The sequence below is a fragment of the Ammospiza caudacuta genome, chromosome 2 (assembly GCF_027887145.1).
Source record: "Ammospiza caudacuta isolate bAmmCau1 chromosome 2, bAmmCau1.pri, whole genome shotgun sequence".
Classification (NCBI taxonomy): domain Eukaryota; kingdom Metazoa; phylum Chordata; class Aves; order Passeriformes; family Passerellidae; genus Ammospiza; species Ammospiza caudacuta.
This window is the reverse complement of record NC_080594.1, coordinates 73,999,148-74,019,360: the sequence shown is the minus strand read 5'-3', so window position 1 is coordinate 74,019,360 and position 20,213 is coordinate 73,999,148. Positions and strand designations below refer to the sequence as shown.

At 34.2% G+C, this 20,213-nt stretch overlaps 1 long non-coding RNA gene across 2 annotated transcripts; it reads left to right on the top strand.

The window, feature by feature from the left end:
* The first annotated feature begins 1,059 nt into the window (after nucleotides 1-1,059).
* On the top strand, nucleotides 1,060-9,961 carry LOC131554574 (uncharacterized). 2 transcript variants are annotated; one of them, XR_009274400.1, is made up of 5 exons: nucleotides 1,060-1,113; nucleotides 2,441-2,572; nucleotides 3,024-3,296; nucleotides 7,142-7,228; nucleotides 9,814-9,961. It is a non-coding gene; the product is annotated as an uncharacterized LOC131554574 (long non-coding RNA). The 2 variants fall into 2 exon arrangements; XR_009274399.1 differs by lacking the exons at nucleotides 7,142-7,228; nucleotides 9,814-9,961 and having other exon boundaries at nucleotides 3,024-6,252.
* Nucleotides 9,962-20,213: the final 10,252 nt, after the last annotated feature.

Below are 20,213 nucleotides of genomic sequence, written 5' to 3'. Positions count from 1 at the left end.
CACATACAATTTGATTATTTAATTTTTTCCTGTTTCTGTTGACAGAATTTGTTATGAAGTTCTTGTTTTCTGGTATGTTTGCCTCTACTTGGCAAGCGATTGGCATGAAAGAGAAAAACAAAAAAAAAAAATACAAAAGGCAAAAACCTTCTACTTAACTATTCCTTTTGGGTATTCTACATTCAAGAGCTGAATTTCTATCTGTGTAATAAATTTCTTCCCACCTGAAATGCATGTATGCAATTAAATTATCCCAGTTATACATTTGACATTTGCCTGAACACTCAGATGAAAAAATATTCTCTTTCAAATATATTTCTAACAAAAATCAGAAGAGGCTGCAAAGATTGTCAAAATGAAAATACAGTAAATGTAATTGTATTGAGGTGTGGAAAAGTCATAGTATAGTGGAAGATAGGTCTCTGTGTGGAGTTCTGAAAACCTTAAGATGGGAAATGCTTTAGAACAGGAACAGGCTTTGGCTATCTATGATGTGTACATAATTTTTCCATTGTTTAATAGAGACCAGTAGGTTTCAATGAAGGATAGCTGGGAAATTTAGAAAGATATGGTAGTCAGAATAAGGGAAAACTTGCTCTAATAGCCTAGTTCAGAAGCCAATATACAGTGAAGACAATCATACTTTGTCACGTAAATTCCACACTTGGGCTTTCAGCTGTACCCTGAGGATGAAGCCCAAGGTAGGAAAGTTAAATGTTGAGACTGGGACTCAGTTGCCTTCAGTGGTCACAAGTGTCTGCTCCCCTGGATCCATAGTGCAGGTCCAGCTTGGACCAGAGCGTTTGAAGAAGTACAGGACATGAGGCAGGGGGTGTTTTTCAAAGAGAGAGACTTGTGTGTAGCAGGATAGAATATAAGAAAATAAAGATAATGTAGAAAGTAATCTTACCCCTAAGGAGTTGCAGCTGGGCCAATTATCAAAGATTAGGAGCAGGTCTGAACTTTAACAGGACCCAGCTGTAACCAGTGAGAAGGAGAGTGCTATAAAAGAGAGGGGTGGCTGGGTGAGAAGGGAACTGGAGTCAGCTGGCTGCTTTGTGAAGAAGAGAGAGGCAGTGCTCTGAGGAGAGGCCCACGAGAAACACTGAGAAGGTATGAAACCTTTATAATAATGAGACAACTGTATGGCACCCCTTCAATAAGATGACAACATATGTGTTTATGTGTTAAATTGAAATCTTAAAGAAAAAATCATTCTCTTCCACCTACCCTGCTTATTTACTAAATGTTATGTTACATACCACAGTTCTTGCAGACCTCCCAAAATTTCTTTGTGACATCAGGAGTATGTTTGGAGGATGGTTAAATATAGAGCTTTCAGGTGACATATAGTACATAATGGAGTAAATAATCCCATTAATATGGGATAAACTCCCAAGAGTCTAATATCCAATTAAACTCTCTCCCTTTATCCTTTACCATAAATATTACAAGTACAGAACCTATTGATCAGGCAATTTCAACCACCTACAGAATTAAATGAGACACTCTGAGGTGAAATAACCCATGAAATCAACCAACATCCTTGGTGTTTAAGGAATAGGTAGAAACTGATGGAAAGAATAAAAAAACAAATATAGGAAAATTGTCTGATGAAGTCAAAATACTGTCATCTACAACACTGGGAACTGCAAATCAGTCACATGATAAAAAAAATTTAAAGGAGGGAAAGCAACAATAACTTATTTTAATTTAGAAAGAGAAACTAAGCTCTGACAAAAAAAAAATCAAAGTTTAATTAACACTTCCTGGTGCTTAATAAAGGATGTCTGACTGTTCATTAGCTCTATGTATGGGAAGTTTTCGTTTCTACGTGGTTTTCCCTAAAGTGAAAGAAAGTAAGAGATTGTGTTACAACTTTCATTTTTTAATTCATGATAAGAGAAACTGATGACAAATAACATTAATGACATTAATCTAGCCACAGTTATGGGAACATCTGGAAATGGGAGTAACTTAGAGCAAATAAATTTCTAAATAGAAAATGGTAATTTGAAAGATATTCATCTTAAAATAGCTACTGTTTGGATTCTTTAGTGAAAAATTGCATTCACTACGTGTTATTACTGGCTGCTGTATGATTTTTCTCTCTTGATATTTTAATACAAATTTTCTATTGACATAAAGGTTTTTTTTTGTAAAAAGTGCTGTTTGTCCCTTTAAGAAAGTGGCTTTATGTTTCTCCTAAAAGTGTATATTTAAAACATGCAACAGAGAAAGCATTATAAGACACAGAGAGTTTTGTTTTGAATATCCCTAAACAAACAAATTGAATTAAATTTCATTTTAAATGATTCTGCATAACTTTCTTCATAAAAAGTGAAAGCAGATAAATAACAATTTTTCCTTAGAAACTTGTTATGGAGTAAAATGTTGATTCATGATAGTGACAGACAAGACACACTGAAAACTTTGACAGGGGCCTGTTCTGGCAGAAGGTTTCTCAGCAGGGAAATACGGGCATATTGGAAGAAGAAAGTCTGCTCCAGCTGGTCAGGATCCAGATTTGTGTCATTCCAGCCTAACAAGAGTTGTCCTTGGCTCCCCTGAGGTAGGGGACCAATTACAGCTGGCCATTTCTTCAGCTGCATAAATGATTTCTTGGTAAATATAGTTAATTAATAGCCTGACTCAGTAAATATCTACTCCTTGACATTATAGACAAATAAAAGTTTTTCTTTTTTGTTCAATAAAACTTAAATTGCATCTTTTTACTCATCATATTTTGTTACAATTACCATTTCCTTGGTAGCCCTTGTCAGGGGAACCACTTAATTGCTACTCCAAAGATTTTCCAATCTTTTCAAACAGATAGCTTTAAGGTAACTAGCTACCACAAATCAAGTTTTATTGGACCAAAAATATTGAAAAATCCAACTTTTCCAGTTATAAATTGAGATGAGGAATTCTCTTTAGACCTATCTTCTGGAGATTTTGGGTTGTTTTCTTTAATTTGGTCTGTGATTTTTTTTTAATTTTGTGGGTTGTTGTTGTTGTTTCAGCTCCAAATGAGCCAATTCAAGCCAACAGTGAGACACACCTGTAACAAGTGCTAGAACATACCACCTGCACCACAACTTCTGTCCTCAGCAGAAAAACGGAACAGCATAACACGAGCGAAGAGACCTTCCTACCACTTACCAGAGGATTTTAAATTTTTTGATGTTGTCATAAAGAGTAATTGCTTTGCCTTGCTCTCTCCTACGTCACGTATGAATGTACGCTACCAAGAAGGTTCTCTGCTGCTGTCGACAACCTTTGAAGTTTAGATATTTGTAAGCATTAGCTGCTATTGCCCTGTGTCTTTAATGTCTTCACATCTGTCCCCAATGTGAGTTCTAGGGTTTAGAATGATTATTTATCACATGGCAAAAGGCATTTCATTTTGCAAGGATTTAGTCGTTTATTGAAAGGTGGGTGCAAGCCTAAAACTTCTCTGTGTTTATGAATTAATTAATTTGAACCTTTCATTTCACTCGGTCTTCTACCTATTTTTTACTTCTGTGGTCTTAGTCTATATTTGGTGCAATTCTGTATCAAAATATTTTAACAAGTATAATGCTATAATTAAAACAAAAATGCAGTATTAAAATATCAGTCATGAGTTAAGATAATGTATGGCCAGAGAGCTACATTTAAAAGCACATATTTATTGTAAATAATGAAACCCAATACTTATTCTACTCGCAAAATTCTATCAAAAACATTCCTCAAAAGATTGAATCCCTGCTTCTGAACATACCTAACAAACATCATAAAAATTGAGCAGTTAGATGTTTAGCTGGCACCTAATAAAATTTAATCCAAAAATAAATCAAATTGGGATCCAAAAGTTTGATTTTTCTTTCACTTGTGGCAATAATTTCTTTTTCTAAATTCTTCCATCCCCCTAAAGCAATAATTTTTAGTGAACTATAGCACAAAAAATTATGTTCTCTTGAGGATGAGAAGGAAGGCAGGCAAAATGAGATAAAAATGAGCTAGTATTTGGCAGCAGGGGAGGAGTTAAAGTGTGGGATTGTACTGATTCTTTTGTAAAGTTACTTGAAACATTTCAGACTACTTCATGATTAAAATAAGTATAAAGTACATATTATCACAGTAAAAATATTGAAATGTCTTAAAGATTCAGTACTACGTTGCATATTACATGAAGAAACTATAATTATGCAATTGGAATTTCACACAATATTTCAAGGAAGGCATTGGTTTTGGTGAAGAGGTCAGTTTATTTGACTAAAATGAATTTATACAATTTCCTATTGTAATCTAGGTTTTTTGTACAGTGCTTGTACAATTTCCCAGACACAACTTAATCTTGCTTTGTATGTGACAAAGGAAGAACTTGTAGAAGTATCATACTATGTGAAAAAATAGACACTTAATAATCTTAAGGAGAGTGCTGAAAACAATTATTTAAATAATGCAATTGGTGCTCATTATTAAATTTTAATTTTTTCATACACAAATCTCTACTCAGTAGCATATAAAGACAGTTATGAAATATGCCTTGAACGTATATTATTTTGGAGAACTTCTAATGTAATGAAACCTACTTGAACTAGTGAATGTATACATAACTGAAAAAAAAATTAAAGCAAATTTAAACCTCTACTTTTTTACAAGCCTATGACTGTCTGGTTTGAAAGAAGTGCCATATAAATATGAGTTTCTTTTAGTATAATTGATCTCATTTTAGAAGGAATAAAAATTAGAGGTATGAAGCAGTTTCCTTTGAGCAGAGCTGGTATACAAATCTCTCTTATTTTCATTCAAGGGCCACTGTGCAATTTTACCATCCAAACCTTGCTATATGAGAAGGATTGTATACCAAATAAAAACAAGTTATTGAATAATAAGATTGAAATGTTTTGGGATGCACTAGAATACTGTATGTAGTAACTATTATGCTTAATTTTTATGCATTTTCTTTACCTCTAGCTTAAAATATAATTACACTTGTAGCACAAAGTTTTCAATAAGCAAAGGAAAGTCAGAAGTAGCTCTTTAAAATCAGAGATGACCATGCTAAATCTTATATTTGCTGGGACAAATATTCTCCAGTAATCACTGCTAGGTATAAAAATGCTCAGATTCTGATAGGAAATCGCATTTTTCTTTCAGACATCTGTTGTACAAATGTATAGTCCAACTGTTAAAACAGCATGGATGTCATGGAGCAATTCCTCAGTTGGTAAGGCATGGGGCAAATCTGCCAGGAGGTTCCCACCCACAGAAAATGAACAGGGTTCTTGAAACTAGTTCAATGACTTTGTCAAAAAGAATGATAATTTTCCCTTTGATCTCTCAGTCTATATTTTTTATTACACTTGCTATGAAATTGTGATTAACTAAACATGCCAAGAGCTCTTCTTCTGTGAGTATGATTAGTCTAATGGCTCTTTGTCATTTCAATTTTACACAAAGAAAGGAAACTTCCCTGATGAGTCGAAGGAAATAAGGAAGTGTCTGAGAATATCACCTTATCTGAATATGAGTGATTATACTATTTCTCTTTGGAAATTACTATGAATGGAGTTTATTGTAGTGCTCTCTTGATTATGAAGAGCTTACATGTCAAAATGTTGAAACACTAATAGCTTCTTCTTTTCAACTATATTTGGAATGTGTAAAGCAGTTTAATTTTTTTAATGGTCTTTCTTTTATTTACATATAATTTCTCTATATAGTTCTTTTCTCTCCCTTATAATATGAATACCCTGCTAAAGCAAACTGATTTAAAAGTTTCTGCTATATGTGCTTATTTTTGTTGTAAGAAAATATTATGCAATTGATGTATAGAATTCTTATGACAAGCTTTCTGTTGATTTTTTAGACTATAATACTACATGTATTTATTCTATAATCTTAAATTTTATTATAATTTTCAAAATGAATTTGAACATTCAATCTTGCCTAAGAAGAATTTATCATTGTCTTTTATGGAAAAATCCTTCTGGAGAAATAATGATATTAAGGAAAATCTTTAACCTGGTGAAGGCTTTAAGAAAAAGTTTTCTACTAAACCATGTATTCTACTAGGACATATAAGGCACAACACACACAAGATCTAAATAATCATTGCATTTGTTTCAGTTGCTCCAGAAAGGAATTTTGATTTCTAGTTGAAACTTATTCTAAATTCTGCTACGTGGATTGTGGGTTCCTTTAAGTCTTCCAAATCAAAATGAAAATATGAATAAGCTTCTTAATTGTTTCAGCTTACTTAAGCATCCTAAACTAATAAAAAATAAATATGAAGCTTTAATTGCCTTAAAACTTGTCTTTAGTATGCACTTGTGGGTTGCCAGATGTCCACCTCACAGTTTTACAGAGCTTGCTTTATCTAGCTTGGTGGGTGAGTTTTACCAATCACCTCTACTGTGCAGCAGTAGAGGTTAATTATGAAAAGCAGAGGTATTTTTTGAAGTGCTTCTCTTCCTTCATGATTGTTCACAATGACTTACCAGTGTCACAATCCCTCAATACAAACAGCAAAAAACTGATAGTGCCATATAGGAATTCACTTTAACAAAGCATTTTTCTAGTTAATCTCTTAGATTCCACATCTGTGGCACATAATGAGGATTTTGGCTGAGGGACACCAGCTGCAAAGTTTGGTATCTCCAAGAAAAGATATTTTTTATTTTATTTTTTTCAGAATTTTATTTCCATGAAGTCTAGTAGAAAACTGATTAGGTAGACATGTTCCTTTTATGAGAAATTACCTTTTTTTTTTTTACAAGCCACTACATGATAGCTTGCTACAAGATAAATCTCACTGAGGAAGTTTTTCTGATAACAAAAGATATATTTCCAATATAATTCTATTAATATTTTATAAATATAAAGGTTATTTCTTTAAATATATTATTCAACTACATTAAACTATTTCCTTCTGAAGGATTTAGTTCATTTATCACCCATTCTTAGAATAATAGATATATTGCTACATTTCAAACCATCTTGTGTAACACAAAAGAGAGACAAAAGTTCAGGAGACTGGCCTTACATTCTGGATCTACCTGACTTCTTTTTTCCCTCAGGTGCTCAAGAGTATTTTTGTTGAACTTAGAAGAATCCTTCATTATATAAACTTATGGTATTTTTCTTCCTTTAGGGAATTGTCCTCATAATAATTTTTTCCCAAGAAGTTATGTCTGCGTCACATCTGGTAACAAATACTTACTGATGTCTTTGAGAAGAGGTAAGTGGGCCTGGTCCTGAGCCTGACACCGGCACAAGAGGAGCTGTAATGTAAATAGATCCTTGCAGAAGTACACAGTGACTTGAACTACCTGGGAAATCAGTTGTTATAGTAAGCCCTCTCCATCCCTGCCGTGCTCACACACTTACAAATGAGTAAACACATCCATCTGGCATGCTGTCAGCCGAGAATACTTAGAAATACAGGGCAGATATTCTTCCAACCCTGATTTCCCCTGTTTCTGCTAACAAAACTCAGAGAAGACATCCAGACATTTAGATACACTACGAGTATCCTGACAGGTTCAGAATAAACCCTCAAGGTCTTTATAAGATCATAAAAATGTAAAATAATTTAGGTTGAAAGGCATCTCTGGAGGCCCCATTCTACCATTCTTTGCTCAAAGAAAGAGCAAACTTCAGAAGTAGATCAGATGGCCTAGAATCCTTCTCAGTTAAGATTTGGGTATCTTGTATGTTGTATGCGTCACCACCTCCTTTAAAGCTCACTATTTCTTTATATTGACACCTTATTCCTGATTCAGATAGACAAATTCAGGTGTACAATTCAGTAATAGGAACATGTGATGCCATTTGATGTGACCTAGACATGAGACCTGCATCCCCCTGCCAGAAGAACACGGGGCTCTCACAGGTCTCATAATGTACTACAGCCCTGCGTGGATGGCCTGAGCAGCACAGGGGTGAGTTCCAGTCTAGTCAGTGTCATGAAGTCATTGTATTCAGCCTAATTTACCAGTTTAGGACTTAGCTCTAAGTACTTAGAGCTAGATGTCTAAGGAATTAAAACATTAAATTCACAAAAAAGGGTTTTTTCTTTTCTTGAATACCTGTTTCAGGATGGGTATATTATTCCTTCATTAGTAGGAGTGGTCTCATCACACTGCCTAAGTCCCAGGTGGCTGGAACAGGTAAACTAAATCCCATCTTGTATGACCTACATATGTCAGGAACATTAGCTTAACTCCTACACATTGACTTTAAAAAATCTTCCTGAGAAATGACAGTAGAATATCATTAAATTTGTGTTATGGATGTGTTTATATTGACAATTTTTGCCTCAATCTAAAAAAGTGAGCAAGATTTATTTATTGGCTGATTGATGAAGATAACACACAGGTACTCTCTGACAAGCTTTGGTGTTTTAATTATTATTATGCACAAACAATAACCTTCCTTAGATATGTCATACAACTTTTAATAAAATATGTGAATACTTGCACTTATTGCATGCTTTATGAGGTTCATATGCATCTCATTATATGCACCTTGTGTGCATTTATGTGGTTTTTATTTAATGCAAACCATTTCTGATTTAACTTTTGGTTTCAGCTTTTGCCATTCTTGCCCCTTTTTTTCACACAGTTATATGTATTTAAAAGGCACTTGTGCATCTTGAATATACCATTCTGACTAAGTGGGCTACTTGAAAATGTTTTAAGTATTGAGAAATTCAATTTTAATAATGCAAGGAACAAAGGTGTGCTCTTAGGAATAAAGGTGTATTCTTTAGAATCTATTAGAAACGTGACATAGTTCAAGAGCTCCCTCTTCTGACACCAAACATTATCAGAACACTTAGTCTAAAAGAAAATCTCTTATTTGAGAAGGTAATTTAATGGCTCTGAGAGTCTCAACATTTACATTTTTTACCACTATTTTGTTTTTTGTCCAGGTCAAACCTGAGATTCTATAAAAGTTTTTTACTTTTAAAAAAGCAATGCAAATGCTGACTGACACTCACCTATTTTTATTAATCATGCATTTCAGAATGGGGAAATTTTTTTTCCAAAGTAGGAATAGCAGTTTACCATTTTATTATACATATTGTTAAACTAGACAATAAAATATGATGTGTAATATATATGTGTTTATATATAATATAAACATATATATTTATATTTTTATGTGTCCTGGTGGGACAGGACCACTGAACTGTAGTGGAGAATAATCATAAGCTTTAAACATCAACCACAAGCATTACTTCATTGAATGCAAAAATTGGGTGAGATTTTCAACTCTGTACAAATTTAGTTGCCAAGGTGATGTTAGAATAATATAGATCTTAATCTATGTATAAATATGCAAGTAAGGAGGAATTCTGCAGTATTGTTTTCCCCAGGCTAGAATTCAGACTCCAATATTAGAACGTAGACTTCTGTTACAAAGCGCATGGGGACACAGATTTCAAAATGGCAACCAAGAGGAACAGGATAATTAGCAGCAGCTGTCAATAGCCAGTATTCTTGTTGAGGGTCCATTCAAAGATAGAAACTGGAGAAGGACGGAGAAATTTTTCCTTCAAGTCTCCACACGATATTTACTTGGAGATGCTCCACTCGAGATACAGTGCCCTGAGAAACAGCTACTAGCACTAAATCAAGCAAAAGTAGAGGGCCCTTCTTCCCTCTGCAAATTATCTTATCTTCTTGTTCTCAAGTTTAGTTTTCTTTTTAATAGATTAAATACTTCTCTAGAATGTAAGAGAGGAAGTCATTCTTCCTTTCAGTAAGTCCTGAAGATGGGAAAAATAAAGAGAAGTTAACCCTATCTTATATGGTTTAGGTACTTCCAGGAAGAAGTTCCAGCCCCTGAAATCTGACCATAAATAAACCACTGGACTTTTGGAGAGATTTCAAATGCCTCTTTCTCCCCCTTCGGATGCTTTGACATTCCTTCTTTGAGGTATCCAAAGCTGAAGACCTGATTGGATATTTTATAATTTTCTGTATGCTGAATTAAATTTTACACTTGGAAACAGACCCACATTAAGTGCATTTGTACTTAATGATGAGAACTGGAAGAAGATAGGCTTTGAGAATAATTTTTTTCATGGCAGCATCTGCATAGTTGAAAAGAAATAGGTGGACAACTTTTCACTTTCTGGGGCAGAGGTGGAAGTCTACCACACTGAATCCATTCAGTCAAAATAATTACAAAAATGTTTACTTCTCAATGAGCAAACATGATGTGTGTGTCACAATATTCCGCCACAACAGGATAAACAGATTTTTACATTTGTTCAAAAGGAGCTTCCTCATGGCACTATTGATTTAAATAAACAAAACTAGAGATCTCTCAGATACAACAAACTCAAGCCGAACTACATTTTTTTTTAAATGTTATAGTTTTAGATTCTAAATTTAGCTTGAAATACTGCATTTTTTGAAAGCATTAGCAAACTCATGTTGTCCATTTGACAGGTGTGAGCAAGGCTGGGTAAAGAATTTGTATTACTTTATTAACACGGTGTAACACAGTGTTACACTTCAGGAAACAAACTGTCTAAAAAATAATTTGATCCATAGAAAGATTTTCAAGTTCTTTGGTAGTCAGAATCATAGTCTTACAGAATTTGTAGATGCATACATAAACATGTTTTCTTACAGAGTAATATTCTCCCTTATTATTGTCCTACTTTTTAATATTCCTGAATATTTCCTTATCTGATTCTCAGCCTAGAGCCTCTATCACTTTTCTTTATCTCCAAAAATTCTGACAAATTTTTGTTTTATATATATATAATAAGAATATGGTTTTATGGCAATTTTTGCTATTGTAGGATTCTCTTAAAGTCCTTATCTTTGGTGTGTTATTAGTTTCCTCAGTTCTAAAGATAACCCATGTAACTTAAACCTTATACATTAAATCTTAATGAGTTCATATATCTGTCAATCAAAAGCGCTCAATTATTAATTCCAGTCATATCACAGAGTTTTGAGACCTAGTTTCATCACCACCCTATTATTAGGCTCTTGCTCATCTCTTGAAATATTCTAGCTGTTTTTGAAAAATTTCTGAGAGAATGTCAAAGGAGTGACAGCCCATTCAGTGAGCATGAACTCCTTTTGACATGCACTGCTCATTCAGAGCCTTACGGAAACTCCAGCAAATAGCAGATAAAAGGCAACAAAGGTCAGCTTTTAATCCACGTTTTGGTGTAATTTTCTGTCTCAGATGTCCTCCATCCCAATGCACACACAAATTTACTCACACAGTTACCACTTTCTGAGAGCTAATCCTACGCATCTTGTGGGAAACGGAAGGGAAAGAAAGAAAATATAAACAGTCAGTCAAAAGTAACATGGCCAAGTTATTAAAAAACCAAACATACAAGCACTAATCAAATATTTATATTCACGTTTAAAGAAAAATTGAGAAATAAAAAAAAAAAATTAAGAAAAAAGAGGTATGTGTATTTCCTGAAATAAACATTCTTACTAACTTAAAATAAATGTTGTTATCCACTGAATGATCAGTATTGCAACCTTGAGCTTGCTGGTTTAGTGACCTCACACTAAAACCTCTGTATCTAGATATGAAAATTAATGAGTTTGGAGTCCAAAACCATAAAGTTTCAAAAGAATGATTTTATAGAAATGTTTTTATTAAGAGTAAATTATTATTGACAACACATACTTTATAGGGAGAACTGTTCTGGACTAAGGAAAGACATCTACTTCATCGTGTTACTGATTATGTTCTGCTTTAGAGTTTTAGCAATAGAAACCACTTTTATAAATTGTTGCCTCAAGGAATTTCATTTTGTAAGGTGTTTCAGGAAGGCTTGGTAAAGCTACTACTTTTCTTGAAGTGACAATGTGTCCTTTGGGGCACTGTATAAATTTATTATGAAATACTGTAATGAATAATAAAACTATATTATTGAACTAAAAATTATTAGGGAACATTCATCACCTTCTTCTGCCCCAAAATCATATAGAAAACTGCAACATCAGTGCAAAATCTCGTGAATGCAGGATCCTTTGAATTAGAATGCATCACTCTGACATTTATTCCATTTATAATGGAAAACATAAAGTAGATAGTGGTCTTTGTGATTGTCTCTCCTAGCGTGTCCTGAAATACACGGCAATTTCATCCTTAATAAATGCCCTTTCTCAGTCTTTTACAACATTGTTGTTTTACATAAAGTCCTAGCACAAATGGAGACACATGATAGATACCTTAAATCTATTCTGGAGCAATATGTTGGTTTTGCAGCCAACAAATGCTTATGCATATTGACACATGGAGTTGAGAACAGTACAAAGATGTCTTACTGAGCCTCCTCCATTCTACTCTTAACTGTGATGTTGAAGTTTCACTACAATACATTAGAAAGTGATACAAGGAAAACCCTTTGAGATTTCCCTCTCCTCCCAGTTTAAATTTAGCAATTCTGATAATCTTGTGGGTTAAGGCAGTGTAGCACGATCTCTGCCAAGCCTCATTGTTTCATGCCACAGAGAAACTCCAGCCGGCTGTTGGCAGAATTTCTCTCCTCAAATTTGGCAAATATAGCAATTAATGCAGCCTTGTAATATAAACAACCCATCACCCAATGCAGTGGCAGACTTCCCCTGGTCTTATCCTAGCTGAACTACCTAATAAACTACAACAACCTACTAAAAGGAAATCCTTTATGGTCATAAAGGAACTTTGTACCTCATTGAAGAATTTCTCAAGCCCATGCCAAGGAATAAGAAATTAAGTGTTTAGCAACACTGGCCCCAGAGATATGTCTAAACCAATACACTTTGAAACACTCCTGGTGTCCCTGGCACAGGTAGAGGAGCTATATGTTGTAACCAGAATCAGCCAAAACCCAGGAGCCTGTGCGCCCCATTTGCAGCTTCACTTATTGGCTCATACCATAGAAAACCAAGTACTAGAGCTGAACAGGAACTTTAGGGCTCTCTGGAGCCCAGAAACTTCCTATACGTTCGATGGGTTATACTACATGCTAAGGAGCACATCCACCTGCTGGTATTGGAGATCATAATTTATAGTAGACTAGCCAATTAATTAACTTCATGCCAAAAGCATCTTCTTGCTCCCAGTTTTTTCTTCCTGGCCATCTTAAGAAGCCAGCATTTTGTAGCTGTAACACAGGGTACCATAGAAATGTTTAAAGGAGGGTTGTATATCCTTTCTCTTAGTATCTTTGTTGTTGACCTTCTTCACATATGCTTGGCATTTTCCTCCATCTGCCTTTGGCAGTAGTATTTGCACAGTGGTGAGTCGTAAAAATGTTCTAAAGCAGCCCACCTGCCAATCTGGTAGGTAAGAATATGTCAGCTTTCTCTCTTTCTCATTTTTTCTACTTTATGTCATTTTGAAGAAAAAAAAAACCAGAAAAAAAAACCAACCTCTTTCCTTGGCACTGTTTCCTTCTTATTCCTCTACCCTAATTAACATGTGCTTTGATATTATTCTATTCATCAAGACCATATTTCTATGATGTCATCACCATATATATCATACATTCTTTAAAGATTCCAACCCCTATTCATACAGAACAAAAACCAGACTTGATATTTGGAAATGCCAATTACTACAGAGTTTATGAATTTTAAAGAATTTTATACTGTGTGATAAAGTTAAAATGTTATTTTATAAATAATTGGGAGGGGGTTTGGCAAATATCACTTTCTCTTTTTATTTTGAAGAAAATAATAGAAAATAATTCTGCACTTTGTTAAGCAAAGAAAGAAAAAGGTATTACAGGATTTAATCAGCATCATGGTTTTTCCAGAAAACTTGTTTTCACATGGATACTATTTTGCAATGTGTTTCATACTATGGTGCTAATCTTTATCAGAGTAAATAAACTTTGTCATTACAATGGAACTAATTTTCATAGAATATGTATTTATTACTTGCATATGTGTGAAAATGCATGTAAATATTTTTGAAAATAAAGCCGTGACATAATCTGACTAGTTCATGGAAATTGACGATGAGTCTGGGTTTACCACTTAGGCTTGTTCGGAGGTAAAAACTGTTAAAAGTTGTTAGTGGGGGACTTCTGATGTAAAATATTATGGACTCATTAGAAATTATTTAAGATATTTAAACTGGAATCTCAGTGCTTCTTTGAACTATTATAATTGTAAGTTTTGCTATGATAATATATCACCTTTTCTTTCAATGATACTGCTTTTATATCCTAGTTTCTGTATTCAAATCTTCCTTCAAGTTATATTTTATAAATATAGTTGAATTATATTAATAAAAACAGGTTCAGCGCAAGCTGGTAGAGGAAAAATGGTAGATTTTTCAAAAAAGAAAAATGTCAGCATCTACAATCTTGTTAAATATATTTTTTTAAGTTTTTCCTTTAAAAAATTCTTTTCGAAATAATTTAGAATGAAGAATTATTATATACTTGTCAAAGGAAGCTCCTTTTCATTCTGTAAAAATTTGCAGCACCTCAGTGTGACAAGGCAATACACTTTTTAAATGGGTTTTTAAAAAATTATTTTATTTATCACAACACATAACACAGTTTTGTCTTTCTTGTATATTCCCTGCAAAAACTGTGCAACCATTAATTTTAGTCTTCAGTGTTACTTGAATTTCCCCCTTTCAGAAAAGTAAATGCAGGTTTCTTGTGGCAAGGAACAGACTGGCAGCTTTTCCAATAGCTGCTCCCTAAACTTACACATAAATGGCAAGAGAAGTTAAATAATCTTGAAAAACTGTCAGAAGGTATCACAGTATGGACAGTGCTTGCCAGTTTTATTTTACAACTGATTTGCTAGTTCCAAAGCAAAAGTTTTGTAGATGCTAAGCAAAATGTGTTTTGCATTACTAATTGACTCCAACCACTCTGTTTCCAAAAGGAAACAGGGCCTAGAAGACTTTAAATCTTTATGTGACCTTAGAATATTGACAGCTCCTAATTTTTAGGGGTTTTTTTTTCCTGATGTGATTGGAAGGTTGATGTTACTCTGTGTTGCAGTACTGATCCAAACTCTAGCAACTTTATCATTATAAATTATAAAAAAAGCCTTTTGGACAGTATTAAATCAAAATACTTCTAATGCTCTTCTACATTTCATTACAAGCACTGACACTCATTTCAACTCTGGATACATTAAAACACTGTAAAACAAGGCTTCTAATCTCTTTACCTGGTGGCTGTAGCTTGGATGCAGTACGACAATCCAACACGGATTGTGAACTTGATGTTCACAAGCTAGTGAGCACTCTTCTCTCTGGCTTAAGTCAATACTTCCTTATTTTCACATCAGCTTCATTTGTCATCTCCTTAGGTTTCACAACATTTTATAAAGAGGTTAATGACTATGACAAAACTAAAATTATTTCTTTTTATTTATCAAAATGGATCAGGAGTATTCAAGTAATGACTTACTGCAATACCCTCAAGGGCAGACACTAGTTAATGAGGAATCCCAGAATCTTACTACAATCAAATGATAGTGTAGACATTTATTTACCTATGTCTTGATGCTCAGTAGTCCAGGATAAATCAGCCCCTCTGCTTTGTAAGCTATAAACAAAGATTGTCTGCTATTATTCATGCTTAAATATTTACACATATACAATACATGCATAAATTTAAATGCATATGCTTCTAATTGTCTTAAGCAAATAGAAAACAGTTTTTCTTCCTACTGAGAAGCACATGGAGTTTTCTGAGAGTGTAGGTATAAGCCAGTAGACATGTTCTTTTGAGTATGCATGAAAAGAGAGATCTCTTTTTTGAGAGAGAACTAGTGTGGAGGGAAGGAAGGAAGGAAGGAAGGAAGGAAGGAAGGAAGGAAGGAAGGAAGGAAGGAAGGAAGGAAGGAAGGAAGGAAGGAAGGAAGGAAGGAAGGAAGGAAGGAAGGAAGGAAGGAAGGAAGGAAGGAAGGAAGGAAGGAAGGAAGGAAGGAAGGAAGGAAGGAAGGAAGGAAGGAAGGAAGGAAGGAAGGAAGGAAGGAAGGAAGGAAGGAAGGAAGGAAGGAAGGAAGGAAGGAAGGAAGGAAGGAAGGAAGGAAGGAAGGAAGGAAGGAAGGAAGGAAGTAGAAGCAGTCTAGAGAAATGCAGTTTTCTCATCAATCAGGTTCCAAGGTCAGTGGCTCAAGACTACTCTGTGCAATCTGGCACGAAAAGCAGACATAAATAAGGAGAGTAAATATCTACCACACTGAATCGATATTCTCATGCTAATAGCATCTAATTTCATGTAAAATGTTTCACAGATATGGTTTCAATTGTAATAGATTTATGCAGGACTGTCCACTCACCCAAATGTGTATTCATGCAGCATGCATGTGTTGGGAATTTCTTATAATCTCTGATACCCTTTTCTGGAAGCAGAAGAGGCTAAATGCAAAGATTTTATCCTAGAGAAACGGAAGAAAAGCTATGGGTGTTTGTATCTGACTTATCTATCATAGAATTCCTTCCTAAAATTAGCTTTTATCTGTGAACTGACCAAAAACAGTTGTAAGGATTTACATTGTTGCATCTGAAAGTGGTCAGGTAAATGACATCCATAGATGTTCTTGTCAAAAACAAAACACATGTATCAACATATGCTTAAAAATATTATTTGTAAGAATACTCATAAATATAAAAAAATAAAGTGATAATGTAAGAAGAAGGTAAATGACAGAAGGCTGTCATGAATGTAGAGAACAAAGTGCAGACCTTTTATTTGGGGAAAAAAGTGAAAGTTGCAGGCAAGAGTTCAAAGTAGTGGAACATTCCTTTAAAAAGGAAAAAGAGAAGATGAAAGTGGAAATATAAAGGGTAGGAAAGAAATGATGAAACAAATACCTGAAGTGACAGGAGAAGGATAATAGGGTAGGAGAGCAGCAGTCAAACCATATTGCATAATGTTAGAAGAAAAGATGATAAGACAGGAGGGAATAAGTCAAACATAAATGAAATATAATAAAAAAACCCCAAACATGTTTAGGATGATAACAAAAGGAATATATCGTATCCAGAAAAAAAAAAAAAAAAAACCAAAAAAATCAAAAACCACAAAAGAGGGGAGGAAAAAGGACTAAAAGCATACTGCTTAGTATAGGGGAAAAAAAAGATTATGCAGGAGAATCTTGTGTAGAAACTTATTAGGTAGGTGCTAAAATCAGCTCAAATGTGCTATTTCACAAAAAGGAAAACCGTGACACTTCTTTTAAGGATGAATATGTTTTATAAAATATTGTGTGTTTACTAATTAAACACACAATATTTGTTTTTGTTTCACTGCATAGAGTGAATCAATATTCATATTGCCATACAGGCATAAAAGTGTTTAAAATTTATGTTGTTCATCCATTGTTATACAGAATTATGGTGTCAAAAAGAGAAGAAAGAGAAGTAGTAAAAAAAAGAGTAAACACTTTCAAGATTATGTGAAAAATATTTTCAAGGCAAAAAATCATACAAAGCATGTACCTGTTAGTTTCGATTTGTGGAATAAAATAATCCTGTCATATAAAGTTAACCCTTCTGTTTAAGAAAGATGAGATAGAGTGAGTTATAAATAAAAATATAATTAAATTGTTATTTATTTATTGTTCTTTTTCATGTTTGATTGTTTAATAAAATAGTTTACAATTTTTATCCATTTCTGCTCTGTTTTTTTTTTTTTCTGATAGCTTTTTATTTATAGATGTTTAAAAAACCTGACTATGCATTGTCTTAATGACACAGAAGAGCACTACTGTGCAATCCTGTCTGGTTTTGTACCTGTGGCCTAGTGAATTCAGTTTTGAAACAGAAATAAAGTTTGGAGTACTCAAAATGACCTTGTGGAATTACCTTAATGGCTTAAAAAATTTAAAATTAAACATCAGATGTTAAAGATGTCACCTTTGCTGTGCTATCCTTTTTAATTTCACAGAGATTTGTTGCCAGAAGAAACAATGCATGTGTACAAAGAATGCATAGAATGCTCTTTTTTTGTTCAATTAATATGATGTCCCAGTGCTTTACTAATTGTACTGTCTCTAGCAGTAAAATGAGTAATTTCCAAACCTTTTAGATGTTTTATAGAAGAACACTGAACAAAATAACAACAGATAAAATGTATTTAAAGGTAATCCAATAAGGAAGCAAAGAGAGAGATTCACTTCTCATATGTTGGGATTGTTTCTCAATTCTGAGCTTGAAATCCGTATGGGAGACTGTGGCTGCAGCTCTCTTCACAGAGAGCAGCAGGCACCACTTCCCAGGATTTTTCCTGGGGAAGGCAGAGAGAAAGCTCAGAGAAGAGGAAAAACAATTCTCATCTCTACTTGCTGCATCTGTTGTTTGGCACATGTGGAATGTGTTATGGAGATTGCTTACCCAAAAGGGATTCCCTGATTGAACACTGGTGATGGCTGTTTGGATTGATTGACCAATTAGGCCAAAACTCTGTCGTGACTGTCCATAAGGGTCACAGATTTTTCTTTAGTAGTGTATAGTATAGGATTAATATAGTAGAATGTAGTGTAGAATAACTTAATAAAGCATTTGTTCAGCCTTCTGAAATCATAGAGTCACTGCACGTTGTTCCCCACCTGAGGAGTCATCCTGCATCGATAAGAGACAGGGAGGGAGCAATCAATGCAAGCGTGTATTTCCTGAGAAGCGACAAAATAAATTAATGGAATTAATTAGCCTGCTCTTAGAGGAAGGAGAATCAAGTCAAACCTGGAAGACTGTCATCCCTCTGGCTCTTATCTAGGCAACAATGGTTCCAGTGTTCCATTATACATTCAAGCCTAAATCTCTTTAGGGTGGTATCTAGGTTTACCATAACTTCTTGCACACTCCAATCTGTATGCGTGGAAAGAAACATCAGACCTCATCAGAGCAATACATAATATAGAAAATAAGTAGATGTTCTGAAATAGCAGTAAAACGTAACAAAACATCCGTGGAAATCAGGGCTGTATGTAAAATCCTACGTGTATCCATGCCATAAGCATCCTTATGACATCATTACTCTGGGTCCTCTGATTGAAAATCCTTATTTTTTTCCCCAAATCCTAAAGGAGATAGGAAAGACTTTGTGCTTTGCAAGAGCTCAGTTGAGGTTTTTTGTACTACGTGTTTGATACACTTTCTGCAATGTTGCAAAGCATATCTGACTTGCCCAAAATCACAAGTGTAGCGAGAATCTCAAGTGGCATACAATTTATGTCAGATTTCCAAAGCAAGAGGTTCAGATAAGCTCTGACCAAGCATCCAATGTTTGATTAAATATCTGAACTTGTTAGATGAGCAGGATAATCTCAAAATAATTCAGACAAAAGGCATTATGAGGACTCAAGAGAAAAAATAAGTCTCTGTGTGTCTCATCCCTTCAAAGAGAGTTCGATGCTTTATAGTTAAGAAAACACATCTGCACATTGATCAGAATTGTACTGAAGCTTATTTTCCTCCAAAGTGGTAGAGATATAAAGGCATGGGTTTTAATTGTAGTACTGCAATACGCATTTGGCCAGCATTAGGTAGAAAAACTTAAAAAATAAACATTTTGAAATAGACATTTTCTCATTGATTTCTGAATTAGAAATGAGATAAATATAACAACAAATAATTTTTGGCATTGACATCGCTGCAAGGAAGACCTAATCACCTACTCATGGAAAAAAAAAAGCTTAAAACAACAAAACTAACCCAAAAAAGCAAACCACCACACAAAAACTATAGACTGTTGTGGACAAGAAATTATTCCTTTTCCAGCTTTAAGCATGAAACTAGGAAGATCCAGAGGAACTGAATATTAAAGTGAGATGTTCAAACCAAGGTATTGTAGGTGTTACAACAGAGTGAGAACAGGCATTCCTTCAGGGGAAAAGTTCTCATATTAGCATGTTAAGGAGAATGCAGAAAGTAGTTGAGGAGAAGTTAATGAAAGAAAAGGCATTATGTTGATCAGAAAAAACCTTACATAGACACGATGTTGCAAATAAGCGTCTTTTTGAAAAGGGACAATTTTGATAAATCCCACTGATTCTGAGATAATATTTTGCAATCTTTAATCTTAATTTTAACCAAAATACCACAATAAAAAACAAAATAAATACAAACAAACCAAACCTACCAACCAAAGAAACAAACAACATCAAAAAAACCCAAAATAAAACCATCCTCTCATCTCAAAATCCACCCTTTTAATCAGAAGGGCAAAGCTTTTTTTTTGTCTGTTGACTTCACTTTGAGCAAAA